This window comes from Thermobia domestica, chromosome 6 (assembly GCF_964235325.1).
Source record: "Thermobia domestica chromosome 6, izTheDome1.hap1.1, whole genome shotgun sequence".
Taxonomy (NCBI): domain Eukaryota; kingdom Metazoa; phylum Arthropoda; class Insecta; order Zygentoma; family Lepismatidae; genus Thermobia; species Thermobia domestica.
Genome location: NC_137459.1, coordinates 196,906,785 through 196,932,124, shown reverse-complemented (window position 1 = coordinate 196,932,124; position 25,340 = coordinate 196,906,785). Strand labels below are relative to the sequence as shown.

Genomic DNA, 25,340 nt, shown 5'->3' with positions numbered 1-25,340 from the left:
ACCGAACATATAGAAATATATAAAAGTAACAAGGAAATATTGTATTGTCATCCGACTTACATCGCTGTGGAAAATTTCATCCTTGTATGATGTCGTAAGATTAGTTAAATTAAGGTTGCAAAATTTGAGGACACAGTTGAACCAGGATACGGTTGAACTTTGTAAGTTAAAGAAGAGCATGTAAAAACAATTACTGTTCCTGTCTTTCTCGTGTATGTTCATGGAGGTTTTTTTTTTTGTCTTGTTCCCAATTTTTTTTAAAATTTGAGAAAGAAGTATTTAATTTGAGTTGAGTCGAGCTTAGCGTCCCTTTCATCAGCGATGCTATATGAGACGTATTCCTACAGCTTAGCGTGGGATCCGAACCACATGAGCTCCCACTGGGAATTAAATTTGGGTCTCTTGTGCTAAAGGCGCGTACGCTAACCGCTTATCCAGAAGGGGGCTCAAAATATTTGACTTGATATTTTCAGCAGAATCATTTTTTTAAATTTTTTCTATACCACTAAGTACGACTATGAACATCTTTTGAGTGAAATATACCATAACTGATTTTTTTTTTTCTGTTAGTTATGGTTGTAGTGACACTCCTTCCAAATTTATTTTTAAGATGTGTCTCATGCAGTTATGAAACTGGAAATCACAATCCTGGGAGTTTTAAAAACATATATCAATACTGACTGCGTAAGGTTTAGCAATCTATCTTTATATCTTAAATTTTTCTTTTAAAAAAATGTCTGGTAACAAGTATGTTCCTAGATTCTAAACACACCAGCATATCATTGCATGACAACCAGAGGAACGTAACTCCAAAAATGCGGTTTTCGTTTTCTTCATTTTTGGACATAATTTTGAAAGCCCCACTTGGTGTAAATGGAACCGAACGCCATCTGTTCTCCTTGCCAATCGCCTGTTGTAATGTAGCTCAATTACCATTTTATTAAAACACATATTTGTAAAATAATAATAATAATAATAATAATAATAATAATAATAATAATAATAATAATAATAATAATAAGAAGAAGAAGAAGAAGAAGAAGAAGAAGAAAAATATGTTTGTCCTCTCGCCTGTCAACCTACGAAAATGAAGTTACGTTCCTTTGGTTCTCATGCGACGATATAAGTAAGTATTAACAGATTTATCGTCAGATATTTGTCCCAGCATGGGTCAACCCATAGTTGGGAGCTCCAAAATCACTAGTAAGTCTGTTGTAAATTTTAGAGTAAAAATGAATGATGAAATACCATAGTGCGCTCATCGTACGAGAGATTTGGAACAAAAAGTTACCAAATTAGATTATCCTCCTTATTTATCCAATTTAACACACTTATTTCTGAATGCTTTTAATAACAGCTGTGCTAGAAGTGTCAGAATGTTCTACCTCAAAATTACAATTTAGTTTGCGTTAATCGGCATAGCAATTACAATGACATTTCTTCATTTTCTGCGTTGCGTTGATGTACGCAGAATTTAACGAAGATTGGTACGGAATGACCTCTCAGGTTTCTAAATCAGAATATGTTCTAAACCTTGCACAAGGGTTGCTTTGAAGACGATAATAGCCATGTTCGTGTAAAGTTTCGATATTAAAAAAAAAAAAAAAAAAAAGAAATGCAGGAATTAAATTGCGACATGTCCATTCTCATTTGAAGCGCTTTGTTTATGAAGTCCGTGTACGTATTGATGGTAAACACTAATTATTGTAATTTTTGTCAATTTAGTGTCATTTTTTCATACGTGTCAATGTTGCAATTCTCCCAATTAAACAATTAAACAATTAATAAATATGTATATACAATATGCTACAATATACTATCTTTCTTTCCAGAAGGATTACTAACCGAAATATTTTTCCTTAGTCATTCCACACTAGAATATGACAATCCATCGTCGCTAAGGTAGCGAACTTTATCCCAATTTTCAACTGTTTCCTTACGGTAAATTGAAGAACTCTCTCTCGAATAGCCTCGTAGCCTCATTCCTGCTGCCTGAAGCAGGATTCAACTTATATCCATGGAAGGTCAATATATTTCCCAAATACGACATATGGGATAGTATCAAATTTAGAGTCAGTAACTTGTTCTAAGAAGTATAACTTTTTCAAGAGGTCGGGCTTTTCATATAGTAAAATCTAAACAGAAGTCTTCTTTCAGAATATGAAAGCGTTCAAAAATGAAATCTTTAAGTTTTACGTCCCACGAATATGCCGGTTAGGTTAAGGAGACGGTGATAATGAGAGATGAGTGAAATGGTGGAATGGAGAAAGTGGGAGGAAACGGAAGACCAACGGAAGACCCCGATAAAACCAACGAGCACGGTGTTTGTTCACCACAAAGTCCACACGGAGCGAGCTGGGATCGAACCAGGGACCCCAAGCACTGGAGGTAAACGTTCTACCACTGAGCCACCGCGCCCCCTGGTATCAAGAGAAACATGCTTTTGACACTGTGCATCTCTTATGCCTTCGAAGATCTCTCTGAATTAGTAGAAACTTTACCAAGATGAGGTATCACTTACTTTTGAACACACTGTAAAATCTTTGAGATAACTTCAATGAGTGTAGACGTTGAGTTCGTAGTTTCCATCGTAATATTCGCTGGTACCTTACAAACTGAAACAACTTCTTCATTACTACGATGATATATTTAACGAAATTGCATGACACTTGAATCTAGATTCATTTCTGAATGATATATTATTCAAAAATAATATATGTATCGCATAAAATAAATAGGTTCTATTCCTTGAATTTTGTTTGCTTGGATTCTGTCCCTTAGATTTTGTCCCCACCCTGGTTAAATAGTGCTTAAAATTAAATTGAGCCAAAGTTCTTAACTAGTGCAACAATTTGTGTTCGCGGTCTTTAGACTGATTTCAGTTGACAAAGTCTCCATAATTATAATTTAGGATACAGAAACGTGAGATATTAACGTTTTATTTTTAGACGAGAATAGGATGAAATAGAAACTCATTGTGGCGCTCAGGTTCACAAAATTAATGGGTCTCTATGCAGAATCATTTTTAATGTTGTATTAAAGAGTTTGTTTAACGCATGATGCTAATTTCGTATTTAGAAACACACTAGTCGAGGTAACAATGATCTAAAAATGCCTTACACGACTTTTTACAGGGTTGTCCAAACACATGAGAAGAAATTAAGTTAAAAAAGCATATTCTGTCTTGTATTGATTTCTCCTAATGTGTTGGTACAACCCTGCGTAAAAGTTGTAGCTTGCCTTTTTCGATGTAAATCGTTGTAACGTGTTACTGAATACGGAAGTTAGCATCACACATTAGTCAAACCCTTAATACAACGCTTCGACTCTACATCTGGCCCATGGTGTCTAAATTTATGATTTGCGCAACACATTCAAAATTTCTGCTTTATTTTATTATTTATTTAGCCTACTTATTTATTTGCAAAGTATCCCATACGTATTTTGAAACCTTCTATTTTGTCTGTTTTTAAGGTTATAAAAAACTAAATAGTAAATTTCCTTGGTGGAAAGAAAACCTTGAAGGAAAAAAATATTTGAGATGTCCTTAACGAATATTCACCTGAGCACGTTTTAGACGATCTCTCCCAACGAGTGACTGAGGCACATAGTCAATGCACACGTGCCTTCCCCTCTGCATCCTCTTCTACCTACTGTATCTCTCTTTCCGCTTGGCAGGGCTTCTTTTGGTCAATATATGGCCCGTTTAAGTCCCGTCTCGTATGGCATTCTTGCTGATAATTGAATTGAATTGAAAAAGGCTTTATTCAAGAGGGCGAGGTTCAGCATATTGCTGCTCTACCACCTAACCCTTGTCAAGGAAGTACATTGTGTTATACCAAAAACATACAATCAATTGCGTACAAAAGATACGGTTACATACAAGAAAAATACAGGTATACAGTAAGATGATAAAAAAAAGAAAAGAGTAAAGTGATAAACTATAATCCAATCAGGGGCGGATCCAGGGGGGGGGCGATCGCCCCTCCAGAAGGGGAAACTTTCTTATTACATATATATATATATATATATATATATATATATATATATATATATATATATATATATATAAAATCCATCCCAGAGTTTGGAGCCCTTAAAAGTAGCATTATGACAACCCACCGCCCCCCCAGAAGTCAGTCCTGGATCCGCCCCTGAATCCAATCAACCAACCAATTAAACGACATTATGTACTGAAAATAGAGCACAATGCCAACAGTTAAATGAATCCAGAAAAAATCTAATATTGCTGGATTGCGAATAACCTAGACCGTTAATTTTTCTTTAATTATTTTCGTAGAATGGATGAAAAACTTGGTGTCAATTGTATGAAATTGTCATGGAAAATACACATATCAATGGCAAAACAAAAAAGTGCTGTGTAAGAATGCGTGTCTATCAGTCTCATGTGTCTGGATATTTCCCATACTCAGTAAGTATTTAATTCTAAAAACAGCATATTTCTGAATCATTATTTCCTTTTCCTTTCTTTTTGCTTATATTCAGGGTTAAAGAGAGCAACGCGAATTCTAGAAAACTGTAGAGCATGCAAAAAAGGACGGGAAACAAAACAAACCACTCCAATGCGTCATTTCTCTGACGTCAGCTGGGAAAGTACAAGAGTATTACGTCACTTCCCACAATTTGTAAGCCAATAAGAGCTTGTAACAGAAAGTAGGAGTTGCTTACTTATAGTGAACGCACGTGGTTGAACTCAAGTCATATGTTGACAGGTGCTTGAGAGCGAAGGAAACGCAGATTGTTAAATTGCAGAAATGGTAAGTCGTACGGACATACTTGTAGCGGATTGTGTTAACAATTGTTGAGGCTAACTTTCTATCTCCTCTTGTGTATATTACAATAGGGCTAACATGATTTTTCTTACCCTGCTTCTTCTGCTTACCCTGATTTTTCATGTTCTTTTTTTCTATTGTAATGTTTCTCTTGCAAAGTTTCCATTTCTTCCGAAATGCAGTGTCCGGAACACCCACTTAGGGTGGCCAAACTTCGTGTGCATGGATTTTCTCGAGTGGGAATCATTGTATTTTCCCTTTCATTATTATGAAAATTACTTCACTAATCTGTGTTCATGATCAAGACCAAGTGACGACTCGAAGCGTTGACATATTGAGGCTGGAGTTGCGATTTTTCCCTTGCACTGTATTTATAAACTATGATTTTTTAATTTTTTTTTTCTTTTTTGAGTTTAATGTCCGACGTTATGACCTTTAGTCTAAGGGAGACGAATGATTAATAGTTTATAAATGAGGACACAATAGCTCAGTGGTAGAGCGCTTACCTCTGGTGCGTGTGGTCCCTGGTTTCATCACCGGCCAAGTAGGTTGGTGGTGGACAACATCGTGTCCATAGGTTTTCTCGGGGTACTCCCGTTTCCTCCCACACTCTCATTTCACTAATTATTCCATCCTCATTCATTTGCCTTAATAAGCCATTTAACATTGTTTTTATTATGGAAAATAAATTGTGGAAGTAGTTAAGGTGTGGTTAATATATATGAATGAAAAGTAATGTAATGGCGCTTTGTAATAGTTAAATGGGCTGATATTTAGTATCTCCCCCAATCTTGCACATATAAGATTTACAGTGTGTTACTTACTTTACAAAATATAGCTGAGCTAGGGGCAGCTAGCGAAGGGAGAAGCCTCCAGGGCCCTTGTACTTCTACCTTTATCACAATTTAGACAAAAACAAAGTATTCGGTTCTGGAACCATGAAACTTGTTGGGGGAGATACTAAATGCCATCCAGTTGAATGTTCGAATATTATAATTTTCTCATTTGTTACAATATTTTAACCTTTTTTATGTGGATCTACAGTAAACCAGGGCCCTTCGCCATTGCTAAAATTAGAGCTGGCAGCATGACGAAGTGCCATTTTAAAACTAAATCTTTCACTTTAACGTCCGGCTATTATGCCCTTTAGGCTAGGGAGACGAATTGTTAAGGCAAGTGAATGAGGGTGGGAAAATTAGTGAAATGACAATGTGATAGGAACAAGTAAAATAAAACACAAACACAACGTTCATAATGTAAACATAGAAGTATTTTCAGAACAGTAATGCTGATCTACCATCTCATGTGTACACAATCATCTGTGTGTGCTCGCTACGGATAGTTGTAATAAAGTTATCATTCAACAGGAACATAATTGAAAATTTAGAGTGAGCTCCTCCTTTGCTAAGTGGTTAGCGTACGCGTCTTTGGCTTGAGAGACCTGGGTTTGATTCCGGGCAACAGCTCATGTTCGGATTCCACGTTAATTAGTACGTCCACGTCTCATACAGCCTCCCTGCTGAAAGGGACGCTAAACTGAAACTAAACTCGACTCAAAATTTAGAGCATTGAGTTATATGGATAGATCCTCTTTTTCTGGAAGTGGTGGTGGTGGCGGCTCAGTGGTAGAGCGCTTACCTCTCGTGCGTAGAGTCCGGGTTCGATCGCACAAGTAAGTAAGTTTGTGGTGGACAATGGTCTCCGTGGGATTTCTTGAGGTACTCCGGTTTCCTCTCACATTCTAATTTCACCAATTATTTCATCATTATCCACTTGTCTTAATGATCAGTCTGCCTTAGTCTTAAAGGATATTATCGTGGGACGCTAAACTGAAATGTTTATATATAGTATAACGTTCTAGTTTATAGGTTTATTTGCTTCTGCTGTTTCCAGCTTAAGGTATAAGGAAAAATACGTTAAGAACAAATAATAAAGAAAATAGGTCTACTTTTTTGATAACAATAAGAAATATGAAATACAGTGAGTTGATTAGTACGGGATTCTATACCAACTTTTGGGTCACTATATATATATATATATATATATATATATATATATATATATATATATATATATATATATATATTAGGGTGGTCCTTATTTATTTGGGGGAAAATAAATTTAGGAATTTCCTTGGACGAACCCCCTAAAAATGATTCCATATGAGACCAAACTATGCCAGGGGAAAAATCAGTTCCATTGAATAATTTTAAATTGTGCCTCAAGCGACCTAAAGTTTTGAATGCGTTTACAATACATAGTATATGGGGAAAAGTTGGAATAAACCAGCGTTTCCCAACCTTTTTCAACTTCCGGCACACTACAGATGTAACTTGAATTCTCGCGGCACACCCATTATATATATATATATATATATATATATATATATATATATATATATATATATATATATATATATATATATATATATATATATATATATATATATATATATATATATATATATTACTATTATTATTCGTAAATATAAAATACCGTGGTATTTTTCTGTGATTACTGATCTCCTTACAGAGTAGAAAGCTCGATCACGGGTTTTCCCTCCTGGTAAATCATTATGCTTATTTTTAATTCTAATTTTAAAATAGAAAACAATTGCAATGAAATATAGGACTCGGGTCTTTAAAAATCCACTTTCTCTTTCGAAAACTGTATATAACCTTTCACTAAAAAGGAAGATCACTAAATAACGAACAAATAAACAAATCTCCAGTACCTTTAAAACACAAATGTAGGTAATTTGTATGCATGTTTTGCTTTGTTAAATTTATTGAATGATATGTTAAAATTTCAAGTTACGAAATAGTCTGCAACAATAAAGAAGCAATAATGGTTATGCCAATTATAAATACGATTTTCAACATTCGAAATGTACAGAAAAGTAACACAGTATGAAACTTAAAATTGTAGATTTATAGTAGAGGTTCATACTAATGTGAAATACAAATATACATTTTCCACTATGTCTTGCAATTTGGTACCTATAGAATTAATAATTTGTTTCGATTTCCTCACGGCACACCAGCGGACCATTCGCGGCACACCGGTTGGGAAACGCTGGAATAAACCCTTGTAATTTAGAAACTGTTTAAGGAAATGGGAAGATACCTTGGATATTGAAACTAGAGGAAGAGACTAACCTAATTTTGTATAGCATTATCTTGGAGGCCATCTTGAAGTCCTCCATCTTTAATTCAGGTCAAAATTTTCAAATAAGGTAATGCGACATATCGTTTAGAGGTAGCGTTTTACCAGAAGCACAAATCTGGCATTATTTTAAAGTTGCCTATAATCATGTAAGAGTTATTACGTGTGAAAAACTAAATGCGTCGATGTAATGTTATTTTATTGTAGTTGTGGACCACAGATTTGTAAGAATTTTGGAAGTCTTTTACATAAACTGAAAGAAACTGCTAGAGAATGTTAAATCTTTGTTTTGCTATGAACTACAAATATTTTTTTTTCATCAAGATTATTCATAGACCATTATGAGGAAAAAGAAAAATTATAACTTGGAAGTAATTGAAATAACCATTATTTATGTAGTAGCTTTATGGTAAGTTTTCAATCTTATTTTCTACACAGTTCAATTTTGTCACTTCTAGGAAAAGATTGTCTTTGGGCCTTCACTATCTGCACAAGACACAGTTCTTCCTCTTCATTTTTCGTAAGAACGTTGTTATAATCTATTAGTTTCATTCCCCTTACTGCTGGATCGTTTGATAGTGGATGAATTTAACTATTGTCTTTCCTTGAAGATAGTCATTGTTATTTGACAATGAAATCGGATCACACTCAAGAAACCCTTTGGGCATTTTAAATCTTTCGAGGAAAGTTCGTGTTTGTTGTAACAAAATCAGTTTTTTTCTTTTCACGATAATTTTTATGGTATCACATCTTGCGTCAAGTCTCTTTGCTGCTTTACGGTTTCTCCTTACAATTTTTAATTCTTTCAACCATTTTTTTCATTATGTTCCATTCTTTAAGTGAATGAATTATAGTAGAAGCAATATGTTCTGCTCTTGATGATGACAAAATGGGAACACCAATTAGCCTCCCATGACTATCTCCTGTAATAATTATGGATAACCTGTGGACAGTCTCTCTGCCAGTCACATTCGGCAGTAGCTTTCCGTCCCAATGCATAACCAACTCACTTGATACACTCTAAAAATGTTTTTTGTGGCCCTGTGCAACTTCGCTACGGATTTTCTCTCAGCATTGGTGAACGGAAGACCTATTTATTACTAGTTCTTCTACATTATGACCTAATTACTCTGCCGTCGCTGTCAGAATATGTATTGCTCTTCTATCAGTGCCCTTATATCGATCAAGAGCAGCAACCAGTCTTGAAGTAATAAAATTAGTTTTTCCCCTTTTATACCTATTGGAGGGTCCGGGCACACACGCATCCACATTTACATTTTCTCTAACATTCTCAGCTGGGTTTTCCTCTTCATTACTTGAACTGTTTACCTCCATGTCTTTTGGTATATAAAGTTCAAACAAATAATTTTCAGAAGTACGTTTTCTTTTGCGTTCCTCTGTCCTTTGAAGCCGTACACATCCCTTTTCTTTTCGCGCCAAACTCATGTCTCTACTTTCAGTCGTGTAAGAATTAACTGTGAAAAGGAGAAAACTTTTCATAGGTAATAATTCTTACACAAAAGCAATCTTTAAAATAGTGCCAGATTTGTTTCTGGTGAAAAGATGCCTCAAAACGATATGTCACACAACCCTCTTTCTATTTGAAAATTTTGACCTGAATGCAAGATGGCGGACTTAAAGATAGCCACTATGACAATATTATACAAAATTAGGTGAGTTTCTTTCTCTAGTTCTATTATCCAGGGTATGATCTCATTTCCTTAAGCCGTTTCTAAATTACAAGAGTTTATTCCAAAATTTTCCCTTATACTACGTATTGTAATCGGGTTCAAAACTTTAGGTCGCTTGAGACACCATTTAATATTATTGAATGGAGCTAATTTTTTCTCCTGGCTTAATTTAGTCCTATATGTAACCATATTTAGGGGGTTCGTCCAAAGAAATTCAGAAATCAAAAATTAAGGGCCACCCTAATATATCTCTATCTATCTATCTATATAAAATATAGGCCTATATATTTATTTCAAATCACAAGTTAGAAACACGTCAGAAGTATGAGCAGGCTACAGTCAAAACTGTTGGTGGTAGCATATTAGTGTAATCCTCATACTAGGTAAAGAGGAGCAGCACATCAATGTGTAGTGAGCAGGCTGTGACAGCGAAAAATGGGTAACCTCTCTAATTTCTAAGGCAATGTGGTAGACCTAGAAACCTATTTATATCAGAGTTGAGTTGATTTTGAGTTCGTCAGTTTCAGCAGCGAGGGGTGCACCCTAACCGCTTAGCCACGAAGAAACACCTATTTATACTTCAGTTGGAATCCATGTGCTGACCACACATCACTCCATTGAAAGCAATGTGGTAGGCCTTGAAAGCCCATTAACAAGCTGGTTGGTATTAATGTGCTAACCATAAATCACTTAACTGAAATTATTCTCTTAGGCCTAGAAATTCAGTAACAACTGCATTAGGGGTCTATGTGGTGACCATAAGCTATATTACTAAACTAAAAGCTGTCTGTTAAACCTACAAACTATTGCTACAGCTTTAATGGAAGATTACTATCTTTCTTTTAAGTACCTTAATAATTGAATCATGATGTTGACCAAAATCGTGAGTTTGATTCTCGCTGAAAGTCAAACTTCGACTATGTGCATTAAAGAAAGATATCTAATTGTAAGCTACACTTCTCTACGAATACATTCTCATCACTTAAAAACAGGGACGTCATTTGAGAAGAGCAGGGGCAATTATACCCCGAGTTTGAAAAGCTCATGGCTTTTTAATGAATTGTATATTAATATCTTGCAAACAACGGAAAACTCTTATATTGATGGACAATCTTGCACCCCTTCCCCTGGCAAAACACGAAATGACAGAACTGCTTAAAAACAAAAAAAAAAAACAAAAAATCCCATTTTTAAAAAAATCAACAATGTGGTTCATTGTACAGCCATAAGCAAACTTAGGGAAACACAAGTTCATTTTAAGTTAATAGCATAGAAAAGTGTCGAGCAACTGAGTTTTATTTATTGTAAATATGAAATACTTTTTTACAGCGCTGATGACTGTAAGATACAATATTGCAATTCTTTCATATAGTATTGGTAAATGACCACATTAAATCGGTATTGCTAGATACTATACAACTGTATTACAATTTTGAAAAGAATTTGAGTACTTTTCCCACTTCCTAGATTTCTTTTTCATAGTATCCTTCGTGGCTACATTTTCAGCGAAAAGAAATGTGGAAGGAAAGACATTTGAATAACTTTTTTTTCTTTATTAATTCAGATTTTCTAATTCGCTAAAATAAAACCTAAAAATATCCGGACGTACGAACTGTCATAATTTAAAAATCAATAGGAATAATTAGTACTTAATATATCAATTTACGATGAAACAAAATATCAGAGTAGGGTACATGCAGCAGAAAGCATTAAATGCTGTAGAACAAAGTTGGCAAGTTAATATTGCGACCATGACCGTTGTGCAGCAACTGGTGCCAAAGGGAAGACTCAAGTTAATTTTTTCTGTTAAATCTATGATCACTAATTGATAGAATTAAAGTTTGGAGTTCTATTTAAAACAGGCTATATAAGACAACCTACAGCTTCATGTAGATCAAAAACGCACGAGCTCATACCGGGAATCGAACACTGCTCTCCTGCGCCGAAAGTGATTACGCTAACCATATCCAAAGATCAACAACCATTTTTTTTTCCTACATGAATGTTTTCTAATAAACAGTTAGGCTACAATCATTCACTTGCATTCAACAAGTACAATCACTTGTATTTTCGAACAAAAATGATAGTCGCAATATTTAATGTAATGGGCCCACGGTGGTTTAGTGGTAGAGCGTTCACCTCTGATGCATGGGGTGGTTGGTTCGATCCCAGCTCACGCCAAGTAAACTTTGTGGTGGAAAAACACTGTGCGTGGGTTTTCTAGGGGTTTTCTCGTTTCCTTCACTTTCTTCATTCCACCATTTCATTCATTTCCCATCATAGTCCCCTTTAGCCTAGCCAGCATAACCGTAGAACGGCCAACTTAAATTTTTCATTTTTGTTTAACGTAATGCAATTTTTAGATTGCTACTTCTAAACAGAATAATTTAGTAAATGAGGTGTTTAAGAAAAGCAACAAGTAATATTTTAAGAATAAAGTTAGATTCTACTTAAGAACTTTCTTTTGAAGATGGATGTGGTTCCATAAATAACTCTTGATAATAGTATTTGGTTCTGTATGAAAGTGACAAGGTATATTACTAATTTTTGATCACTAATAGAAAAACTGAGCGATTTTTAAGTGTTCCAACTACTTGTCATATGTGTTTAATTGGTACATATTTTTGAAGAAAAACATATATTTCACAGTTCATTACGATGCTACTTTTCTGTAATCAACTTTCAACAATTAACCAATCTTTTGCATTTTAATTTTCCCTTATAATAAATATAGCCTTGTTACTATGTTAACACTTTAGTTTGCTCGTGGATACAGATTCTCACGTGTAGCATAAAACTGTTTGTATTGTCCAGGTAGCTTTGATGAACTTAAGCAAACGCTTCAGGAAGAAAAAAAATACTTCACCTTGGATGTCATTACTAGTAATATACTCATTTCCCTTTTCCCCCTTTTGGCTGAGAACTTACACATAAGACGAGCTTACTTGTGATCTACAAGCTGATCAAGGTAACATACTTTCGTTACATAACACGATTCAGAAATCCAGAGGTGAATTCGTAATCCACTCTCACTTTCCTTCTCAGCCTTCTCAAGCGTGAAGAGTAGTTCTCTGGTTTCTCACTTAAATACATGAGATACTAACAAGGCCGCCCGCAGCGGGGGATAAAAGGCCAGTTATCTCCCTGGATTTTTAAAGGGTGTTCAGCTTTCGGAAATACATGTCAAAACACACTAATTTGCTCTTAACCACTAAGGTTTATTTACTGTATTTAAGGGCGCATGCTTAAGTAATTGTTGTTTGTTATTGTGTGCTCCTGTCAGTCTTTTGCCCCTCCCACTTCGAATCGCTCTTTTGCTCCTCTTGGAAAAAATTCTGAAGGCGTCCCTGCCTGTATACAAATCCAAATATTTTGATATATAATATCTCAAGGGTGTTTCAAAACACCGACAAGTTTGGGAGGTGATTCTTGACACCAAGATAAGACAAAACATATAGACCAATCTGGGTGCACAAATCCTTCCTTTCGGAGTTATATACTGTCGAAAATATGAAGAAATGAACTTTAAATATCCATAGCTCCAAAACTAGGGGACCTACCATAGTCGGGTCAAGACTTCACTTAGGAATTAATACGCGTGCTCTCCAAAAATACAGGTTTCAGAGTCTTAAAGTATTTCCGCAACAATTTTTATAGAAATAGTTGATGAGTACTTCAAATGAAATGCCCGTAGCCAAACTCCCTCTATAAAAATTGTAGCATGAGTACCTTAGGATTCTGAAACGTGTATTTTTATAGCGCACATATTAATTCCTAAGTGAAGTCTTGACCCGGCAACGGTAGGTGCTTAGTTTTGGAGTTAGACCTTTAAAGTTCATTTGTTCATATTTTCGGTAGTCTATAACTCCTTCTTCCAACGATACTATTATATAAGAGGATAATCTTGTATTATTTTTTATTTTTTTTCTTTCAAATGGAGATAGTCTTCCCATTCCTATATAATTCGAGCTTGGATTGAACAGTATGCAACATACCATACAATAATTATTTTGGGTTATCTATCTTGAGGGGCTTCTGAGATACTCTGTACTTTTGAACTTCCAGAATGTGGCGTCCAAACCATCCTCAAGTCGAAAATAGAAATATCGGCTTCGTACGCGATTGGATCTGGTGAAGATCTGTCTTACGTATAAAATTTGGTGGTTCCAGGGACCGGTTTCTATTTGAAAATCTAATGACACACATTCTCTTGTATAATAGTAATTATACTCTGCTAGGGATCATTTTTTTAAATAGCTATACATAGGCGTCTAAACCAAGGGGAAAAATAGCATTCCTTTCATTGCATATTATTGAAAATCCTATTTTGGCCCCTCTCTGACATTTGTTTAGCAGTAAACGCAGATATAGTGTGATTCGAAAGTAGATACACTTTTGTAAGTTGGAAATGATTGCAGAGATTGGGAATAGATTTGCACTATGATCATTTCAATGTGTGCTTTTCCGATTAGTATTCTATAAATACTTGATATTATCATATTAATCCTGCTGTTTGCATGGTCGAGTGTGGAGACAAGGCATGATTAGCCTTAACTTCGCTATATGAAATGTGACTAAATAAATAATGTGAGGCTCTACCTAAGAGGATATTTGCCCATGAAGGTGGCAATCTTTAAATTCGCTATCTTAAATCCAACTGAGATTTTGTAAAGGTCAAGGGAATTATGTGATGTGCATTTGACACGAGAAAGTCACCAAAAACAAATCTGATGTATAATTATATTTAACTTTTTTCCTGTAATAATGATTCCCATTTTAATGTGAGAGATCAAGAGTTACAGTACATGCTCAATATGGTGACTAGTTGTTTGATGCTTCCTTCGTGTGTGTGTGTGTGTGTGTGTGTGTGTGTGTGTGTGTGTGTGTGTGTGTGTGTGTGTGTGTGTGTGTGTCAGTGTCAGTCCTCCTGCAGCTTTCTGAACACATCAGGATCCACTCTGGCACAGGTATGCGTTGTATTTTGATCAGTTCACGGAAGCTGTTTATTTTGCCCTGGTACATGTCCCCACAACTCAATCCAGGCGGTTTGGTCTGGGGTTCGCGATGGCCATTTTACTTGCCCGCGTCTGCCGATCCAACGTCAAACTTGCACAACATAAGCCAGAGGCACAACGTTATACTAAAAGTAGATTAGAAAGTCATCTTCTGGATTAATGTGTGATTGAAAATCCATTTTACGTAACAAGTTCCATATCAGTCACTATTTGATGTACCTTTAACGAACACGGGATAACAATGTGTGTCCTATATTCCACACCACATCAGTGTACTTACGTAAGCGTCAGTCCAAAATCGACGAGTGACTTTTCGTCTGATCAGAATAGAGAGCTATGTTTATCACTTCATTCAGGAAGTAAGGTGCCTCGTCGTTGAATATATCGTCAGGGCCCCTTCATATAATATATCCTATCGGGATTATCTTTCGTTAGGTGTTGCTGTAATTGGAGCTTGTAGGGGTGCCATTTGTTGCACTGCATGATTCGTACGACTGAACTTTGAATCTTGGTACTACCGCCACGTGTTACATGACGAATACTGCGGGTCGGACTCTTGAAGAATGTTTGAGAACAGAGCACTTGGCTTCCTCAGACGTCAACTGCGGAGTTTGTCTTGTATTGAACCTGTTTTTTCCTTTTGATCAGAATCTTACTCTCGGTAATGTAAGATGTGGGCAGATGTTCTGGATGCAGTGCAATGAACTCGGCCGCAATCGCCCGGGTAGTGTGCCCAGTACTCACAAACACAATATAAATGCGACGCTGAAAGATTGACATTCAGATTCACTTACTACGAAAATGCTAATAGCTTGATTTCACACTTTCATTTGAATAACTTACAAATAAAAAGTAATCTAATCTAATATAAATAAAATAGTGTGTGTGTGCGTGTTTGTCTGTCTGTGTGCGGCCTGGGAACCACACGAGTGGACCGAGAGTTACCAAATTTTGGACACGAGTACCCTGGTCCAGACCCCAAGCTAAGAAGTTTTTTTTTTTTTTTTTTTTTTTTAATTCGAACCAGGGGGTCTCAGGGGAGCTTTTACCGGGAGTAGTATAAAATGGCCGATATTACCATCGAATTCATAGTTTTCGCGGTCGCTGAAATCAAGGGTGAAACTCTGATCGCATTAACATCCAAATTCACCCCATTCGGGCCGGGGGTCAGCAGGGTGGGCGGCGGATACTGACATGTAAAAGTAATCCAAAATGACCAATAATAGTGTCAAATCCATAGTTTTCGCGGACGCTGAGATCAATGGTGACACTTCCATTAGCGATGATTTGCAAATTCAGCTACAATTGTATGCGGGCCTGGAGTCAGCGGGGGGGGGGGGGGTATGCTGAGACATGTAAAAGTAATCCAAAATGACCGATATTAATGTCAAATCCATAGTTTTTGCGTTTGCTGAGATCAATGGTGACACTTTCATTAGCAATGACACATAAATTCAACTACAATTGTATGCAGGCCGGGAGTCAGCGGGGGGTGGGATACCAAGACATGCAAAAGTAATCGAAAATTACCGATATTAATGTCAGATCCATAGATTTCGCGGTCACCGAAATGAATGGTAATACTTCCACAGGCGTTGACTTCCAAATACTGCCCCCATGCGAGGAATGGTTATATTCAGCTAGTAAATAAATTAAACTACATCTGATTCATGCTTTTGATAACTTTCTAGTGTCAAAGAACATTGCAATCCTCTTCCTACTTTAACAATTTTAATTGGATTGAAGATGGCTATCATGGTGATTATATGCTTTCTTCGGTAGATCCCCACACTCATTTTTATCCCAATACTTTCAGCCATTTCCAATTAACAAGTGTGTATTCAGTTTTGAATCATTCTGTTTATTTCCATTGTTTTGCATCGAGTCAACAGAATAATCCATCTACAGCTTTATCATAAAAATTTCTACATTATATTCTTAAACTGATACTTTGTTGACTATATATTTTGTTAAACAGAAAATTGGTTCTGTTGACCTATATTTGTGCACAACACACCCGCTACGTAACTCGCTTCTCTTAACATCCAGATAGAACATTTGCAGTCTGATAAAACTGGATCTCAGTGGTATGTTGCCATTTCAAATTTTGTATATACTAAAAATAAACTCTGTATCCTCTACTGAATTAGCATCACCACCTAGCTCTTGTATGCAAATGTCACAACCTGCCTAGTTAAAAAAAAAAAAAAATCATTTTTCTTCTGAAATTCCATAACAGGCATTCTACGCAATTTTAAAGAATACTGTATGAATAGTTACACCTTGATAATAGAAATACTTTTTTTACAGTGCTAGAGTGGTGACGTTTAATTTTGAAGTGAAACTGAATATTGCAATTGTTTTAGCGCCAGGTTTATGTATTTAAGCCTGAGGGTTACGGATATAATGATCATAATTTAGTGATTCTGTAAGAATTGGTGCAATGAAAATGTAAAGGGGAAAAATCTATAAAATACACAGGCGATGATGATGTAACTAGCATGACCTAGGATCAAACCAAAGATATCTCAGATCGAACCAGAAGTGAGCATTCTATCACTGAGCCGTCGTGTTATTACCTGAATTCTCATCTGATTGGCTAAATTTTGTATTGTTAGACTGCTAGCTGGAGTCAAATTTAGTTACCTCACAATTTGTCAGGGTTTTCCCAGCAGGTTGATTTCTCGTTTTATCCACATGTAGCTTAAGAAGAAAATAAAAGGTACAATTGGATAGCATCAATGGGGAATATCCGTGAAGTACTCCACAAAGAAGCTTTTATTTTCCTCTCCCCACATAAAAAATTTTATTCTATAGTGACAGTGTGTCTAGAAGTGTAATTAGATTTGATTGTTTCAAATATAAATACTTCTCAGAACAAGCTATTAAGTCATATATATATATATATATATATATATATATATATATATATATATATATATTAACTCAAGCTGATTTTTTTCCTGTTGTGTGTCCTTGACACCGAAAGTCTTAGTAGTTCCTGGAACAAATAACATGGGAACAAGAGAGCAGCACTTCTGTATGTTATGTAAAACGTTCGTGCTGCTGTTTCACTGCACATCATGAATTTTAGGACAATTCTACTAACCACAGATTTGCAGGTACTAAAGGGGTGGGGGAAGTGATATAATAGAATGTTTGTCAGGCAATGTTGACAGAGGTCCATCGTGGCTATGTGGATAGTGTACGCGCTTTTGGCGTGGGAGAGACCTGGGTTTTATTCCTGGTGGGAGCCCATGTGGCATGGATCCCATGTTAAACCGTAGATCAACGTCTCATATAGCCTTATTGCTGAATGGGACACTAAACTCGATTCCAACCCAAGTTCGTTCAGTTTCGTTCTCTGCCGCGATACTGTGACATGAATAGATGGGCACGAGCGATTTTTTTTTTTTTTGAAGCTCGACTCGACTTGAAACAGACATCTTTGCGCTCGACTCAAGAACTCGACTCAAAAAAAATTTCCTTCAACTCGACTGGAATTCGGATCGAGTTTGGAGTAGCAGAGCCAAAATAAGCCAAATTCTGTGTGTAGTTTCAAGTACTTTCTTCAAGTATCCTACAGAGAAAATTTAATTATCAATGATAAACCTACAACAACAACATTTTTCTAATATTTATTATTATTATTATTATTATTATTATTATTATTATTATTATTATAACAATACCATGCATAAACATGAAAGATAGGCAGCTGGTATCTGAATACTAAAAAACTAGTTGAGTGCCGACCTCAGTAGCCGTGAAGTCTAAGCTACAAGGCCATCGCTCACGAGGTTGTTGGTTTGAGTTCCGGAGGAGCAACTATTCGTGCTCGAGCCAAAAATTAAGTTATAACGCGCCAGCCTAACATGTTCAAAACTGGTCGGTCCAGGTGAGCCAAACTAAGCCGATGACTCACCTCAAACAAGCCGGCTCCAGCCGATGGCTCACCTCAATCGAGCCGAGCCGAGCTGATGGCTCACTTCAGCCGAACTGGCTCAAGCCATCGGCCAAACTGAGCCGAACCTTTGGCACATCCCAACCGAGCCAGCTTGAGCTATTCGCTCAGTTGAACTGAGTCGAGCTGCTTGACGTCACTATCCGGACTGGGCTTCTGCTAGGGCTTAAAAATTCGACCGTGCAGATCTCAGCCTTGATTGTAAGAACTACAGTTTATACGTATATTGGTGGTCACGACATTTGAGGCTCCTTATCGAGACGAGATGTGAGCAGTGTCCCTTCTCGTGAGCAACACTAAAAGTATTCCACATTACTGCTTAAATTTCTGATGGCGCTCGCTTTCCAGTCTAATCAGGCGATTATTTCAAAACTAGTTAAAACGAGCTGAACGCGCGAGCCATTCATCAAACTACTCGAAACTCGACCTCAAAAACAGTGACTCGGTTCGAAACTACTCGAGAAAATTCAATTTGATTCGACTCGGATTCGAATAGAGTTTCGAGTCTAGTTTTAGTTCGACTTGTGCCCATCTCGACATAAATATCCTTCTGAATATAGAAACTAAGCTACATGTATACACAATGGGAATTACTCATCAAAAACGAGAACACTAAGCACTTGAAAACTATAAAATCTTATTTGAAAAATGAAATGAAATGAAATCTTTGAGTTTTACGTCCCACGGTTATGCCGGTTAGGCTAAAGAAGACTGTGACGATGAGTAATGAATGAAATGGTGGAATGAAGAAAGTGGGAGGAAACGGGAGAACCCCGAGAAAACCCACGCACGCGGTGTTTGTCCACCACAAAGTTCACTTGGCGGGGGCTGGGATCGAACCCGGGAACCCAAGCACCAGAGGTGAACGCTCTACCACTGAAACAAAAATCTTATTTGACTCACAAGTAATCGAGGACATCACTTCCATCGTGAATGATCAGATTTCATCAGATGGATCCACTAATGTAAATAATTTATAACAGCATTTCTCAAACTGCGTAACAATTTTCAATGCTTCTTCAGATAAGTTTAGAAATTCACTTCTCTAAACGCGAGATCTAGAATCGATATAAACCAACATCACAGAATTGCATTTTAAGCCCATTGTCACTTGAAATTTAAATTATTTTAACTGTTCTTTCTTCGATAATGAAAGATTAATCTTGTGACTGTAAGTCTCAAATGTATTGCGAATTCACAGAAGTTTATCATGCAGGTTATTTGGAAAATATGATTAATTACTTTATACAATTTAAAGTGGCTACAAACCCTTTCGAGAAACTTACTTGACAAAAATATAATTCTCCATTAAAAGTGATTCCAATGACGGATAAAATGCAAACTGCCTGTTTATGTAGCTATCCATAGTCGGCACCCAGATTTTTCTCGAATTCTTTTTTGTAAAAAGCATCATAAACGGTGAAAGATTTTCCCTGAAGGGAGATTTAGTTCATTTAATTTACAAAAAAAAGTCTGAAAAGTAGATTAAAGCCAGTAACCATGCTTCAACAATGATTGATGCAATATTACATTATGTTCACTTACAAATAATAGCTTCATGCTTCAATTCAAATGGCCTAAGTACTTTGCCCCTGGAAAGCCAGCGAACTTCAAATGAAGCTAAAGGTGTGTATATTCACTGGCTATTTCATCCTACAATACGGAAAATAACCCATTATTTAACAGTGGGGCGTAAATAAAATTAACTAATTTTACAGCATTATCTAGCACAGTTTTAAATTCTGATGGTATATTTTGGAGGGCAGTGCTTCCATATGTATAAAACAATGAATTTATTTCATATCTGGAACTACTACTGTGACCTTAGAATCAATCCTACAATGTCTACCTGAGGGTACGACGGGCCCTTTGAACGTAAGCCCACACATTTCCCCTACTCAATCCCTTTCTTTTATGTAACTATCGAAAGTGAAATATTTCGTCTTAAGTTGTTCGATTTGGCAAGTTACCACAGAACAGAATAATCCTGCATCTTATTATCATGTGCATATCTAACATAGCACATAAATTAAGTATCATAACATCAGTAGTATCGTCTATTTCTAACGCATAATAAAGACTAACTTTTTCTCAATTAACTGAAATTCTACCTTACCCACCATATCGTTAATATTGGGACCAGGCTTCATTTGAAAGAGGAATCATATAAACATATTTTAGCAACTCGTGGGTAAATGTAGCTTTTACCACATCTTGCTGGATGAAATAAATTATTCCGATAGAATGAAGTTTCCTTGTTTTGGCTATGCACAAACTTAAGAGGAGTGCCTTACTCTTAATTAAATTTATCACCAAAACATTTGTATTTCCCACAATTTGGTGTCCCTAAGCGTCGCTGAAAAACATCTCAATTTGTTTTTCACATCACAATGCTTTTTCTAAATAATGTCGGAATTTTCATCTTTCATTCACTCGTTCCACAACACTCCACAATACACTGTAGTTTTGGTTCACTTTAATCACAACATTCTTTATTACATTTCCATTACTAAAGAACTTCACGAAAACGTATTGAAACTGGAGTTAAGTGATAGCACACTTTGCCCAAATATAACTTATTACTTCTAAAGATTTACCGAGCTTCGATTGATAGAGGTAACCAATTAATAAATAACAATAAGCTGTTGAAACCAGCATTAATTAGTAAACAACAAGCTGTTGAAATATGGATATCACGTTTTATTACAAACATCAAGGAAAAGCAAAAGCAATGAAATCCTTGTTTACTTCACTGCTCTTTATGCATTCCTTCCTTCTGCAATATCAATTGTCGGCACGAATCACGGTTCCTTTCAAGTTAATGACTATGCGGTCATTTAGTCCTACTCTTTACCTCGAAATACCAGATTTTTTTCTGATCATTGAAATATGTTCCTAATTTTAGAATCTAAAGTAGAGATGCGAGTAATGTTGAAATATTTTTAAGTATGGATTTAAGTTCCTTATTTATTGATTTGTTGTATTTTTGTCTACAGACCAGAGATGGAGTGGGTCAAATGGGTCAGGTAGGTCACGACTTGGGCTTGTCGTGGGTCAACAGGACGTGACCCACCATGACCCACAAGGACCCACCGACCCAATCTGGTCAGTGCATTGTGTACAGCATCTTCTAAACAGTGGTGAATTAGTATACAATTTACTTTCAAGAGCTCAGTTTTTTCCTATTTCATTTGTTTCTATTTATTTACATGAGATGAGTATGTCTAAGTGAAAAAGAACTTCAGGCATTTTTAGATGTTGATATTTAATTGTAATAATAGCAACAGAACTTTTTGGCGTTCGAGACATTTTTTTTTTTTTTTTTTTTTTTTGCGTTGGTCTACTTTACCTTGATTTCAGACTTTAATTTCGTCCTATTTTCGACTGAAAAGTACTGTAATTGAACTAGGAAGTAATTATGTACTGTACAATAATTAAATTGAAATTCATCGTAATATGGTCCATGACAAACGCTTTACCATTTTATATCGTCGAGATCAGATCAACGGGCATTGTAACAGAGCAATGCTCGAGCGATTGACCATAGAAATTCAAACTACAATTAGTGATAATTTTCCAACCTCGTTTTATTACAATTATATTTTAAACTCTTTAGTGAGTGGAGAGGAGGGCATGGATCATGGTGAAAGATAACTTTTGGTGAGTGGTGGATTATTGTGCTGGTGGGTCAGAGTGGGTCGTGTCAGTGGGTCACGGATCAGGTTTTTATTGACCCACTCAATCTCTGATGCTGACCATAGGTTGAGAAACGCTGCTTTATACGGCTAGAAGAATCCTGGGTACCACATCGCCATGGCGACAGAAAAACTGGTCTGGCTAATAAATATTGGTAGTCAATTTAACGCTTAAGTATGTAGGCCTTTGTATCAAATTGGACTTGTTACATGTACTATAGCGCCTAGCCCACTCCTTTTGAGTGTTATTTATATATTGTAAACTTTTTGCGTTAATATGCACGTATTGTCCTTTTGCATGAAACATAGAAAAGGGAAAGTTAATGGACTGGCGATTTTTTTTCACTAGTTCAGTGAATATTTTGTATTTTTTTTAAAAAAAATAGATATTAATTCTCAAGATAAGAGTCGTGTTAAATACTATTTTTCTCCATAAATAAAGGAATTTCGAAATACTTCGACCGTAAGAACATTTTCATTTAAGTTACTGCATTGACGCTAATTGATTTTTTTTTTTTAAATATACTTTTGATTTAGATGAGATTTCTCTCGTGAACTTAAACTGATAAGAACACACACATTGCAATTTGTAACACAGATAATGTAAATGGGCCATTCGACTCTCTTAAAAACCCAGCTTATAAAACCTGCATTTCAGGAAAATTTGTTACAAAACTTTAAGTAGCTGGTTGGCATGGTTAAGCAGTTTATAGAATTAGACAGGCGATCAAAATATCTTTGTTGTCACTTCAAATCCCGCTTAGGACATGGGTGATTATATATATATATATATATATATATATATATATATATATATATATATATATATATATATATATATATATATATAGATAATATTGTCTTTTTACCATTCATTTCACTAAATTACTTCTGTCTCCTGTAGCTTGAAAGGCATAACTGAAGTAAAATATATTATTACATTCCTGTAGCTTTAACTGCGAAAAGTAATCTTTTAGTTGATTTTTTTTCTATTATCACGAGAAGTTTTATTTTCAAAGAAATCAAAGTATTAAAACATAATAATATAAAAGTGTCATTAAATTTAATAAAATTCAATATATATATATATATATATATATATATATATATATATATATATATATATATATATATATATATATATATATATATATATATAATATTTTGCAAATTTCAAGGAATTTAGTTAATTCCTAAGATATATTTCGTTGATGTATCCATTGAAACTCGTCGATTTTCTGTCAAGTAAAATTGTATAATTAACGATCCATATAACTAAATTTTTCAAGGAAAAAAAATAAAATGCGAATTCAAAAATTTATAAAAAGAATTATGTATAAGATTATTATTATTAATAATAATAATAACTTAGCGCAATTTTTTATCGGATACTTGTTTTCAAATCATGAAGTATAATAGGAGGTTGTTAGAATTATGTTCAGGTTTTGTCTACAGGATTTTCGATAAGTGTGAGCACACTTTGTGGCATGAACAGATAATTTATAGTGACTGGGAAATAGTAGATTGGTACAGTGATTACAATTTTTGTGGTGTGAGCATTTCGGCTAGAAGATAAATAGGTACAACCAGCTGCTTAACATACATATACTGTATATATACATACATACAAATAATCCGTTCCGGGAGACTAATACCTATCAACGGTAACAAATTACATTATTTGGCAACGAACGATAGTTTTTAGAGCTATGAAAGTTCCTTCTATTTTCTCGACAACTACGCTTAAGAATGTTTCAAGCATGTCGTTTTGTTCAACCAGGTGACCTATTGAGATGCCTCAGGTTTGAATATATAGCTAAACATAAATTATAGTTTGCGTTAGTTATATTTTTGGATCATATCTCTTTAACCATACTGTGTATCATCTTGCTTGTGTTATAATGAAAACCTGATGAAGGTATTCTTCGTTATTTCATTTAATATATATAGCATGTTTATCATACACCTTAATCTTTTAAGTTTACAAAAAAATCTCTATTTTCTCAAATTACACGTGAGGATTTACTTATGTCATTTTGCTCAGCTCAATAAGATTTATCAATTGGTATATCTCATCCTTAGATTTTTTTTTTGTTAAGAGCTAATATTATGATTTTAATTTGTCATAATGTTGTGTAACCAAGTCTCAACTTAAGTATCTTATTTATTTTCAGAATAGCGGGAAAATTTGTCTTCTCTTGATAGTGGCAACTATTATTAACTTTGTTGCGTGCCAGCGTTCACCATACGTCCCCAGGCCATGGGTTTATCCACGCGTGCATTCGCGCTTCAATCAAGATGATTCGAGTAGCAGTGGGTCAGCAGCATCCGTTGGAGTGGTCACCGCTTCAAGCTCAGTTCCCTCTACTCAGTCTACAACAGTCTCTGTGCCTAGTTCTCCGTCTACTGCATCTCCCCCTGAGTCTGCAAACGATCTTAATGCTAGATTTGGTGACGAAGGAAACCAATCTAAAGTAGACAACACTCCAGTTCACTGGTATGTGCAACGACCATCCTATGTGTATAGATCACCTCCTTATTGGAGGCAAAGAACGTACACTAGGCAATAAACAATCAATATCTTAATGGACTGAACATGACTTCACCATAACTGTTATGAATCTCTAATAAATATACCATCAAAGGAATTTATACCTGAAACTAAAAGACTGAATTAGAGTGCAGCATGACGAGAGCATTTTTTTAAAATCTCAAGGCATGGAATTAAATATTCCACCAGTGAAGGTTGTATGTGACAGTTTCTTGATGTATGAGTTTTATATACATACTGTATATGTATTTGTATATTAAAGTTTATAGTTAATATTGATCTATTTTTTTCTTTTAAAAAAGAATCTGCTTATATATTAGATAAGGGTCTGAAATAGTTACCTACTTTCCTCGTACTTTGAACACACACACACACACACACACACACAAAAAAAAAAAAAAATCATCCGAATAAATCTGCTGGAAGCGAGAACAAATTTACATGTATAATAGTTTGAACTTGCACT

At 35.4% G+C, this 25,340-nt stretch overlaps 1 long non-coding RNA gene across 1 annotated transcript; it reads left to right on the top strand.

Moving 5' to 3' along the window:
- The first annotated feature begins 4,565 nt into the window (after positions 1-4,565).
- Positions 4,566-25,153, top strand: LOC145688388 (uncharacterized). The gene is made up of 2 exons (XR_014131890.1): positions 4,566-4,778; positions 24,498-25,153. It is a non-coding gene; the product is annotated as an uncharacterized LOC145688388 (long non-coding RNA).
- The last annotated feature ends 187 nt before the right edge of the window (positions 25,154-25,340 follow it).